Raw genomic sequence first — 13,627 nt, 5'->3', positions numbered from 1 at the left:
CCATAATCTCCTCCATCATATCTACGTTTTGACACATAGTACTTCTCTGAAACAATTTCTCCAACAAAATCTTCATTACTGTCAAAAAGGTTGTGGCTAGAACTACACCCGTATCTAACCGATTCAATTATCGATTATCAAACCACTAGAGCCGTCATTGGGCGAGCCCACCCCATCCGGGCTAACTCATACATGCTTTGACATTTTACGGGTCAGGTCGGGCTATCCCATTTTGGTGTGGGCCAGAAAATGATCGGCCCAACCCACAAGTACGTGGGTTATAGGCTTTTTGGGCCACCCCACTTCTTTTTTAGGAAAAAATAGTAAACTAGTCAAAATCAATAACTTAAATCTTAATTAGTAAAAAAACTCACTACTTTAAAAATATTAGTTAAAATGTCAAAAATGTCATTATTTTGGAAAAGAATATGTATCCTAATTAAACCCCTATTTTATCTCCTAAAAAAATAATTTATTTACATTTCTATGTATATCCATAGTTCACTTTTCCCAAATTATTTTAATTTAAAGAAAAATCAAAATCTACAAATTTTTCCTATATCTCTCTCTTCCATATTTTTCCCATAAGTAGAAAAAATAAAATTCTTTCTCTCCATATTTTCATGTTCATATTCCTATTCAACCTTCAAATCCTTCTTCTCTTCAACTCCAATTTTTTTATTATCTTCTACCGAAATATTTTTTTTATCTTCAAAATCTGGATTCACATAAATTCCTCTAATTAAGGTATTTTCATCGTTATCTTCTTTTTTAAAAATTTTATTTTCTGATTTTATTGTTGTTTAAATCATTGGTGAAAGTAGGATTCTTCTCGTTTAGAACTCTAAAACACTCTTCAAAGAATGATTCTAAGAGACACTATTTATCTTAGTAAAACGGTTTCTAGTGATTTTCCATCATTTAATCTATGTAGTACTCAAGAAATAGCGGATATTGTAAGATTTGCTTCTAAAATTAGGGAAGAGAGACGACAAGAATAAAATCTTCATCAAATTCAGATTGAAAACGTAACTCGTAGGGTACAAGAAAACGACGGCGAAGACCAAATTATTGATGAAGAGTTATTTAAATATTTTTTACATGTTTAGATTTTTGCATGTTGAGTTGAAGTTAAATAACAATTTGTTCAACAATGTGTACTGAATATATTTGTAAATTCTTGTTATGTACATTGTGCAATATTTATTAGTTTGTATTTTGTATTCAGTTGTTATTTTATTATTGTATTTTGGGGCAGTTTTTGTTAATTTTGATAATGTATTTTTTTTTTCATTCCTTTATATTTTCACATTTGTAGATATTCAACAATTTATGAATACATTTTACATGACTATGACATTTCAGATTTTATTAATGAACTTTTGTTGGATATGTGTTGTATGCTATGAAATTTTTATGTATGTATATTTGTAACTTTTTCTTAGAATTTTATATCCTTTCTCAATTAATGTTCAAATTAGTATGTATGCTATTAATATTTATATTCATTCAAAATCTTATGTTGTATAGTTATGAATTTGGCTTAAGTCATCGACAGCCCCTTAAAGTTGTCAGCATAATTTACTTAGACACCCCAACTAAAACTATTACCTATTAGACACTTTAATATTAAAGAATATGTATCTATTGAACATAAAAAGAAAACTTCTTTTAAAATTGTTTCGTGTGTAATTCACGCGCATCATCTTAAAACAATGACAAATAAAATTATGACACTTGGCACATGGTCCCAGTCTAGCAATAAAATATAATTTTTCAATTTTAAAAAATGAAAAATACTTTCCAGCCTTTATTTATTAATCACAAAAATATTTAAAAAGAAAATCTCCCCCACCCTCACCTAACCCTTTGATCTTTCTTCTTCCTTTTACCCTGTGAACCCTGCAGCCACCATCAATTTCTCCATTGTTAACTAAGATAACAAAAATAAAAATTCCCCGCTCAAATTCATTCTTCTAGATTCGTTATTCTCCATTTGTTTTGAGTTTTTTGTGAAAATAAATAAACGTCACTAAATTACTTTTGGAATTCGTGACGAAGAAAAATTGAAAGTATCTTGAATTTTTTAATATCATCTTTAATAAGTGTAATGAGTGGCGATGTTTGTTCAATCGGAGTGATCGAAATAGAGATGGACGAATATCGATTAATTTTTAACTCCAGTTTTCAAAAATTTTCTTCTTCTCACATATTATTAAATTAGCAAAAATTTTTTACAAAAAATGAAGAAAAAAAAAGGAATGAAAAAAAAAACGCTATCATTAGAATGGTGGGGGAAGAAGATGACCACTGGTGCATGGGTATGGGTGTGGGGTGTGGTGGGGTTGGTATGAAGAAATTAATATGGAACTAATATTACTTCTTAATTATTTAGTTAATGCATGTCAGCAGTTAAAAAATAGGAACCATTTAACAAAAAATAAATAAAAAATAAAATATTACTCTATTTACGCGTTAAGTAGCGTGACATACACTTATTTCGCCACATAAGCGTTTTGTGTTTAATAGAGAGATATTTGAAGAATTTAGGTGTTCAATAGGTATATGTCCTAGTTGAGGTGTTTAAGTGAATTATGCGAACAACTTTAAGGGGCTGTCGATGACTTAAGCCTATGAATTTTGTATTTGTTCCTAATTGAATCCATCCCAAATGTATACAAACTAGATATATATATTATTTACATGAAGAACAAAATCCTATTAGTTACTTTTTATATATATAAAAAAATTCAGAATTTTGTATCCTTTCTCAATTTGTATTTAAAATCGTATGTATACAATTAATATTTGTATTCATTCAAAAATTATGTTGCATAGTTTATGAATTTGACATTTTTTTCTAATTTGCATTTATTCTAAAGGTATGTCAACTAGTTATTTATTTTATTTAAGAATGATTACACCAAGTATTCAATTAATTCTTTTGAATTTTATATTTCATTCTCACTTTTTCATCATACTAATTTTTTGTATTTTATATATAATTAAAGAAAATTCTAAATAAAAATTAGAATAAATAAAAATACAAATAAAATACATATTGAAATGAATATATACAAGATTTTTGAAGAAAAAAATAACTACAGAGGGTAAAAAATATATGAATACAAATATATTTCTTAAATGACTATATAGATACATTTGGCATACCTATTGGAATGAATACAAACTAATAAAAAACTATAATGAATATAAATAGAATATGTTGTGGAATGAGTATAATTTTAAAAAGGCAAAAATTCTGGAGAAAAAAAAAAGAACAAAGTTTAAATTTTATTTGAAAATGTAACTGATGAGAAAATTAAGTGATCCTTATCATTTTTTGAAATATTCTCTCCCTTGATTTTCTCCCTTTTGTTATTAAATAATTATATTCTTTATATAAAAATAAATAATAAAAACATAAATAAGATACATAACAAATTAAAATTTGACATTTCTACTAAATATTGAAAGTGTTGCTAATGAGCCCTCTTAAATATTAAAATATTGATATTTTGAAAAATTTCCCTTAAAAATTATATATTTTTTTATAAACAATAAATTAAACTATAAATTATAATTTAAAAATATTATCATAAATATCGACAAAACAATAGTACATGTTGTTAATGTTACAACTTGTTAATCAAATCAATAAATAAAATTATCTTTATAATATTTATTAAGTTTTTTTTTCAAGTAAAAGAAGAAATATCTAAATAGAAATATTAACCTAATTATTTTGAGTTTGGACTCCCTTTAATTTTAAATTTTAATATTATATTATATTTTTGATTAATTTTTATTGGCCCACGGACCGACCTTACCGATATTTCTCAAGCCCCACAAATCAGCAGGCTTATTCAGGCCAAGCTAAAAAGCCCTTTTCTTAAATGGGCTCCAAAAATCTTAGCCTAACCCTATTAAATCCCGGGTTAGGCCAGGCCCGCCCAACAGGCCTGACCCATATTGACTGCTCTACAAACCACTGAATCTGGCTCCATCATTGAATTTGACTCTGATATCACTTGTTAGGACTTAAATAATTAGGTGTAATGCGGAAGCTAGCAAAACAAACCTCAAAAGACCATGAGTAAGAAGCCAAGAGAGAAACATACCAAAAGACACAAAGATTTAGCGAGGTTCGATCGGTCAATCGGCCTACATCCCACAAAGGAGATGAACAATCCACTATAAATGTGAGAGTACAAAGTATAGAGAGAAATAACCTCAACCAATTCACTCGATATAAAAGGAGGTTCACAAATTCTCTCCCATATGCCATAACCAAAGCTCTCGAAAACCTAGGACTATATTGTGAGGGTTGATTATGTTAGAAGGAACAATCCTATTCATAGAGTCCTAACCTTTTCCTACAAGAAAGAATGAGTCAAAAAAATTTTCTTAAAAGGAAAACCTATTTATGGTAAGAAACTCAAGACAATTAATACCCAACAAATCATTCAGGAATTTTTCTGCTCAGGCTGTCTGCTTAAAACAGAGTTTGTCGCTTTATTAACCGTTGGATCGTGCTTAAATTTGAATTGTGAGTTTTCAGCATCTGGTTCTTGCAATTTAATGGTGGAGATTGGATTTCCTTTTTTTTTAGATTTTGATTTTGGAGAGTGAATAGTAACTCGTTTTTGGGTGAAATCTCTCTGATTCTCTAGTTTTGGTGCAATCTTGTTTTGTTGTTGCTCGTTGTTTGATACTTATTTTGTGACCAATTTTGGAGAACAATATTGTAACTCATGGTGTTTATAGTGAAGATTTTGATCCCATGATTTTTCACTCTTTACATAGAAGGATTTTTCACGTAAATCTTTGTGTCTTGTGTGATTGATTTATTCTTGTCTTATTATTTTAGTTCCGTTGATATACTTGTTGTCCATTCTTCGTATTGCTTGATTTAGTTTTTCTTTTCTTGGTTCAAATTAAAAGGGAAAATTTAGACTTGAATATTATTCAGCTGTTATCTTGTCAGACGTTCTTGTTAGTGCCTTGCCTTTCCTAACACAAAACCCTCTCCTCAATTTGGATCTCTTATTTCTTTTTTGGGAAAATGTACGAGTACTCCCCCAACCTATGCCCGCAATCTCAGAGACACACTTATACTTTACTAAGATCCTATTGCCCCCTCAAACTTATTTTATAATTTTCTATCCCTTTTCGGCCTACGTGACACTATCATTGAAAAAATTGTCAACACGCTCTGAGCCCAGAATATAATGCCACGTAAGTCGAGAAGGGGTAGAAAATTATTTATAAAACAAATTCAAGGAAATAATAGGACCTTAGTATAATATAAATGTGTTCTGAAATTTCGAACATAATTCAAGAGGACTGCTTATGCANTAAGTTCAAGGAAATAATAAGACCTTAGTATAATATAAATGTGTTCTGAAATTTCGAACATAATTCAAGAGGACTGCTTATGCATTTTCCCTTTTCTTTTTATTCCAATCAACATTTGTTTTATCATAAATCTGAAAAGGCCAGCTTAAATTTTCATGATAGAGATATTTTTGGAATTTTAGGGGTTCTATCTTTGCATTATATCAAGGTAAAGATCTCTTTTTAAAACCACGATATTAATATACAAAATAATAATCGGGTGAACATTTGGTAGAAAATGGCCATACTTTTCTTTTTTGAATGTTTTATAAAGGAATAATAAAGAAATATGCACTAGCTAGTTAATGTTCTCTTTCAATTTTGAAGCTAATGGTGTCATAATGATGATACAAATAATTTTGGAATCACAAACATGAAAAATAACATGCAAAGGCACATATTAGTTGGTTACTTACCAAACTTTATCTTTTAAGAATAATACTTATTCTCATGTACTAGCAATTAAAAAAATAAGAGGATTTTGAGACAAATGTAATATATGGTCCTAGTAATTTATACTTAATACAATTATTCATTTTGCCTATTTATTATTTTCTAATATATAAGTAAAGAATATTTCTTTGAAATCTAGATACTGTTCCTAGTGGGATATTATCAGAAAAAAAAGCCTAGAATAAATATGTATGGATGTATATGCATCATTCAGATCGAGCTTTAAGCTCCTTCTAGAATATTCTCTCAGATTTTTTTTTTAATATAATGTTGATTTACTATGCAAATAAACGTGGGACATGAAGCTCTACAAAATTCAATTATTTGAAATCATATTTTTGAGATTTCACTAGATATGTTATCGTTCTGATGGTTGCTATTTAGATTCAATTTGAAAATTCTATTTCAAATAATAATAATAATAATAATAATGATCTTTGGAGGTCTAATTTTGCAAATTTTCATAAGGAAACTGATATGTGGACTTCGATTTCCATTTTTCTGAATTTTAACATTAAAAAAGTCAATCTTCAAAGGTCGATTTTAGTAACAGATAAATTTAACTTTTTTTTTTGAAGGAATTTCAGTGTGTTGTGGTTGTTATTTAAATTCATTTGAAAATCAAAATTTTTAAATAATAATAATAATAGTAGTAGTGAAAATTAATATTTGGAGGTTAATTTTTACAATTTTTTAAGAAAATCACTTTATGAAGTTTTTTTAGCGTTTTTTCTAATTTTCTTACGCTAAAAATTAGAAAAAATATATTTATATTCCTTTGGATAATTTAGTATGGTAAACAGTATTATGTGATACATTTTCAAACTCATGATCTTTTTTGATAAGGAGAATAAATGCTTCTATTATATGGATTCCTTTTCTTTTCATAATATTTTCACCTCATAAATGTTTTGCGAACGTACAACTACTCCGTAATATAAATGATGTACACTTTTCGTTTTAATTTATAAGACGTAATTTAGTAGGATGTAGATTTTAAAAGTTATTTTTAAATTTTTTGTTTTAAATTAAGTTATAAAGATTTATGAGACTATAAATTATTTCATTAAGAATAAAATTGATAGTTAAAATTAAATTGTTATCAAATATAAAAATCTATCATATTTACTTAATTGACAATAAAGTGACATATAAATTGAGTATTAAAAGAAAGGTCAAATCCATTTGTGACCCTTAAAACTTGACATTAATTTTTACTTAGACATCTCAATTAGGCGATGTTCATTTTAGATATCTCATGTAAGGTTCTGTTGTGTCATTTGACAGTTTTTGCTGACATGTCAAAGTGAGTGTGATGCACTCACAATAGCGTGTGTAAGGAATTTTATTTTCTCTTCTTCTTCTCTATTTTTCAAGACATCACCCCCTATTTTTTTTTTCAAGCTTAAATTCCTTCAATAGAGGTCAAATTTTTTATTCAAATTCGTTTTTAAGTCATTATTAATTATCTAAATCTACCATCACCTCCCTCCATTTTTTGCTGGAAAAATGGATACCAGCACCCATATTTCCTATTTATTTTCTCTTTGTTTCTTCATCTCCCTCTTTTCTTTCCAAAAAACAATGCTAAAAAAAGAAAGAAGATGAATAAATATGAAAAATAGTAAAAGAAAATAAATTTTTTTGAAAAAGCACAAAAGAGATTTTAAGTGTAATAAAATAAGAGATTTTCTTAGAATAATATTTTAAATTTATTACTAAATAGATTTTATAATTATTTTTAACTAAAAATAAAACATGTAATTATTTAATTGATCTGTGCCACGTCATCAACGAGTGTATTACACTCTCCTTCTCTTTTTTTTGTTTATTGTCAGAGAAATATCAAAATAACACAACAGAACCCTACATGAGGTGTCTAAAATGAATATCGCCTAATTGAGATGTCTAAGTGAAAATTGGTGCCAAGTTTAAAGGGTCACCGATGGGTTTGACCTACAAAAAAGACGAGCAGAAAACCATCCGACTCCACCGGTGCACTTTCCCAAGGTTTCATTCAAAACAAAGTTTGAATTTGAATGATTTAGACATTAGACCATTAATTGTTTTTGTTTTATTAAGATTTAAACACTTAATAGGTCTGAATATATCTTTATCATTATAATCTATAATAGAGTCTTAAAATCATTAAGATACATTCTTGTGTGGATGATATCAAGATCAGGTTCTATAATCATATTCAAAAGAAGAGTTTGATCCTAGCTCTATCCACAATCACCAGCTACCACCACATACCAATCATCTCTACCATATCATCACCACCATCACCATCACCGTTGTTAACCACAATTACTATTGTCTATCATTAACCACCTTTGTCAACAAACAACCATCATTGTGGTTGAGTAATACCAACGTCTTGCCTATAGCAACATTCACGAGGGGCTAAAGTGACCCGCGTCAAAGTCACGATCCAACATGACCACATACCAACATTTAGGTCTTGCTTCTCTTTTCACGTTTGATTACAAAATGTCGTTAGAAAAATACCTTTCTAAACAAGTAAATAATTTTTTAAAAACATTAAAGATCATATGTTCAAATTACCATAGGATCAACATAAAAAAGTATGACTTTCAAAACTCAAAATTATAGAAATGTTACTGAAAGATTAGTATAAAACTATGTTTGAAAAAGTACAAAAAATTGTTAGTAAAGTAATAACAGTAAACTAGCAATTATTTTGGTCAAGAGATTATTTTTCTTTTTATAATGCATGTTGCGTATACATACTAAAACAAGGTCGAAATGAAAGCACTAACTTTTTCGATTTTGGTTTTGGTTGCACAGAAATGAAAAATCTTTTTTGCATTATTGCATGTACAAATAATTTCTTCTTTTTTTTTTAATTTTATTTTATTTTAATTTGTTTTGTTTTATTCTGCTTCTGCATTATTGCATGCACTAAAAATTTCTTCTTTTATTTGCTCGTCCTTTTAATTTGTTTAGTGGGTAAGCACTATATTGGCCTAACAACTTTAAGCATTAATTACCAAATAGCTTGTTTTACTCACAATTCACAAATATATAGGTTTAGAGGAATTAATCTAAATAATCGTTCATGTACTGATTAAATTAAAAATAGTCGATAGATATAAAATGTTTGTATAATTTATACATAACATATGTAAAATGATGTATAATTAGTGTATACTTGATATATATCGACTGAAAATTAAGCACAATTTAGTTATTTATGCAAAGATTTCTATGCTGAGCCATCGGGGCCTCAATCATTTAAGGAGCTTGAAGCTCCAGTTTTAAAAAGTCATTTACCGTCAATAAACTTCATTTTCGAGTTTCTCAAGTAGGTGATATCTCAAATAAGCTATAACATCGAGGTAAAAAAAATTCAATGCTCTACTATACGTTTTGTATTAAAACTTTTGCTATATTCGTTGAACTACAAAATATTATTATGATTATAATACTTTTTCTTCTTTGGAAAATTAAAATTCAAAACGCATAAATTTCAAGTTATAACTTCACCTCCGATGACCTAAATAAAGTGACCTAAATAAGCTACGAGCACAACATGTTTAACTTAAAAAACATAACTTAACTCTCTATATGTTCACACTATATAAAGAAACGTTTTGATATTTGCACATAGTACACCGTTAGTGAATACAATAATGATATTTTATTTTAAAAATTAACAATCCAATGTTTTTTCAGTTTCTATTTATACGTCTTCCTTATAAAAAATAACTGTTTCTTAATATTTGTTATTTGACAAAATAATGTATCTATTCTTCCTATGTTAGAGTTTTTAACCTTGAAAGTATGTATCTGATCAACATAGAAAAATTAAGTAAATAATTTATGTTCATTGGACAAATTTATTAATCAAAATAAATAAATTAATGTTCGTTGATTAAAAACTTGACTTTAAGCGAATACTAAATAAGGATACAATTATAAATTTATCTAATTTTTAAAAGTAAAATTTAAAATGATGACAACTCAATAAAATGAAGTTTATTTTTTAAGGACATACTACTTAATCGTGATCAATAATATTTTATTTAATTTTCAAAATTTGAATTATATCATATAAATCGATCACAAGAAAGGTATTAGATAGAAGGAAGGGGAAATGGAATTTGGAACAAGACATAGTGACAATTGAATATACCATCAAACCTTTTTATAATTATTAGGACAAGTGAATAAAAAATAATAATTATATATACTTGATTAATTGTTTGAGAGATTCCAATTGGCATGACTATGAATTTTGGTGGTTTTCTATATGTACCTTTATTTATTTATTTTTTCATGTACTTCCTCTTTTTAGGAATTAATAAATAATTGGTACCACTTTACTTTAGCAATGAGGCAATGGCCAAGAAATATTGATCACTTGATGAAATATTTATTATTAATAAGTTCAATTATTGGTCAAGGGAAAGTAATGGCTAATGAAACATTTTTAACATTTGTGTAGACAACATTTTGTTTTAAAAATATTTAATCTTAAAATGAGAAAATACCTGTGGGTAGTAGGTTTATATACTTTTTTTTATAAGAGAAAAGATTTAGGGAGTACTTATAAAAAAGAAAAAAGAAACACATACCAAATATATTGAAATTGTGAGTTTCTACTTCAACTATCACGCAATGATGTTTTTAGGTGTGTTTGTCCGTAAAATTTTTGCCCACCTGACATATATAACAACTCTATTTGTTCACACATTAATTTTGCTTAATGTATAGTAAACAATTCAAGAAGTATCTCCATCTAGAATGGTAAAAACAAAAGTTAAGATCCATAGCCATGAATCTTATATACAAGAATAATGGATATTATTGTAAAATGACAAATTTGAATTATAATCACGTACCCCTTGATCATATGATAAAAACGCATCAAATATTGCTCCCAAAATGTTTAAGGGAAACTTACATAAATATACTATAATAACAAAATATTTACCATTTATAGCAATAATATTTCTTTTTCACTTGATCACTTTTAATTCATTTATAATACAAGTTTAATTCATATTACAAAGAACAATTCTTTATTCATATATAATACAAATTTTAATAATAAATAATTTATTTATTACACATTTTAATTCACTTATAATACAATGTGTCAAATTTTTACCAAACAAACATAATATATTTAAAAAATAATTATAATTCATATATATTACATACATAATTCACTTTTAATACATATGATAAATTTAACATATGATTGCTATAAATGGTAATAAATAAAAAGTATTGCTAAAATCAGTAATTATTTATTAAAATATATCAATTTATGTAATTTTTCCAATGTTTAAAATATATCAAATGGAACGCAACACTATATTTCTTTTATTGCATTGATAACCACATTTGCGGACCTTGAAATTACAGCCAATAGCCACTTTTTGGTTGCACTAGTACTAGCAATAACTTGTCAAGGTATAATGATCATACCTTGCTCATAGAAATTCAAAATGCAACGATTTTTTTCCGCAAAAAATTCAAAATTATACTTTCTCTGTCTCAATTTATACGATATTTTTATTTTTCGAGAGTCGACAGTCTAAGTTTAATCGGAGATTTGCGCATGAAGTCTTTAATTTTTATATAAACTTGTCTAGTTTCCTTCCCTTCTCGACCAGACGAATGAGATATGAATTTCATTTAGGCAGGTCAAGGCTAGTTCAATCGCTATGAGGAAGTACTATAACGTCTATGATCAAACTTAAACTTCTTTAAAACATTTAAAATCCTAGTCAAGGCTCAAATCACTCCTCAAATTTCAAACCTTCAAAAACTCAAAATCACATCTCGTGAATATTGTCACTCAAAACAAGGTGCCATCCAAAACAAGGTGTCAATGTTGTTGTTATTGTTGTTATTATTATTATTATTATTATTATTATTATTATTATTATTATTATTGTTTTTTTCATTTTCTTATTACTATTGGCATTGTCTGCGCACTTTTAGGCTTGTTATGCAAGGGGCCAAAAAGGAAATCATATCTATAAACCAGAATATTATTCTTTCCATGGTGTGAACATTATGTAAACAAAATCAGATATCTTACATATATTAAATAATATAAATGGATTTGTTCCTTGATCAGAATCAGACAGTAAAATTATAGTGGCTTTTTATTCCTTTGGATTCTAATGAATCTAACTTTAACTTAGACAATTTTTCCAAAAAAAAAATGACTCAAAAGCTAAACTTTTTTATAAAGCTAACCACCTAGATAACTTTTTCTTATCTGGCCACTCATGCTTCTTCAAATTTGTCTCTTCAAATTCTCCATTTCATTCTTCTTCAATTTTCTTTTCTTTTTGGGAACCCCCATGGCCCCACCCTTGATCGAGGGTTGTCAAGCGACACCTAGTGGCGGAGTCAAAAATTTCATAAAGGGTGTTCAGAAATAATAGAATAAAAGCTCTTTTCAAGAACTATTGAGATTCGAACACACAAGCACTACCTCATTCCAAGGAAGTGAAACCATTGGGCTACAACAGATTGTTGTGATAAGACTGTCCAAAATATGTTATTTGTGGCTACGCCACTAGTGATACCCCTTCACTGGAAAATTACAATATATATACAGGTCAAATTTTGATTTAATACATATATATTATATATAAAAGTATTGACACTTCTTAATACAAGTTGAAGGTTTAGTCCATCTATTAAGAAGTTGCAAAAAAATCCATGAGGCATGTGTTCAAGCTGCCTTGTTATAATTTTTTATTTTCTTGTTACTTGCAAACCAACTAACTAGCAAGGCCCACACAATCGACAATAACCTCATGATATAATTGTTATTACAAACCACACTGAGCAAGTCCTATGCAATCGACAACCTCATGATACAAACCACACTAAGCAAGTCCCATATGAGCGACAACGTCATGATTGAATAGAAGACGGAGGTTGGATTCGATCCCAGGTCTTCCATCCACCTCCCAACCACTCACCTATATTTCTATAGGTGTCTTGTTCAAACCAGTAATTAAGCTATTATCATTATATAATTGCGACTTAAGATCATTTTTGATGTAATGTTGATTCAATCTTAGGTCTTCGTGTTTCTCACATACTTTTTTTTTAGAGAGTGATGGGGAAGTACGTAATTAGATTAAATAATCGTGGGACTATACCAGAAAAAAGTAGATGATAATCTCTTAAAAATGGGAAGAATAAATTATTATTTTTGATAAAGCCATGATGCCAACCTTTTTGGAAAAATGACAAGGAATAACATTCAAATCCACCTATATGATTCACTTGAGGCATGAGTAAAGACATTTAAATAATGTTTGTATTTTATCCCTATATCAATTTGATTAGTGATATGACTCGTATTCACTTAATAACGTCGAAAAGATGATCTTTTGATTTATTTTATTAAGTGCTAGAATAAAACAAGTATTGAGTTAAATTAATGCTATTCAATTATGGTGTCTTTAGAAAATATAGAATAGATAAAGAAGAGATAAGAGGGTTAGGTTCTATAGTTTGAAACTCTTTAGGAGAGAAAAAAAAGGCAAATGACAAGATTCGTATACTTTTAAAGTAAAATTACCATTTGTCCCTTGTAAGTTTATAATTACAGAAATCCCTCAAACTGATACAATAATATAAGCGCTGATACATTAATCTAATGCATGAAATGCATTAATAGATAAGTAAGATATATTACATTTTATATATTATACACTAATTTGATGTACATTTTATACGTGATACATTAATCTGATGTGCGAGATACATTAAT

The sequence above is a fragment of the Solanum pennellii genome, chromosome 7 (assembly GCF_001406875.1).
Source record: "Solanum pennellii chromosome 7, SPENNV200".
In the NCBI taxonomy this organism is placed as follows: Eukaryota; Viridiplantae; Streptophyta; class Magnoliopsida; order Solanales; family Solanaceae; genus Solanum; species Solanum pennellii.
This window is presented reverse-complemented; position numbering follows the sequence as displayed.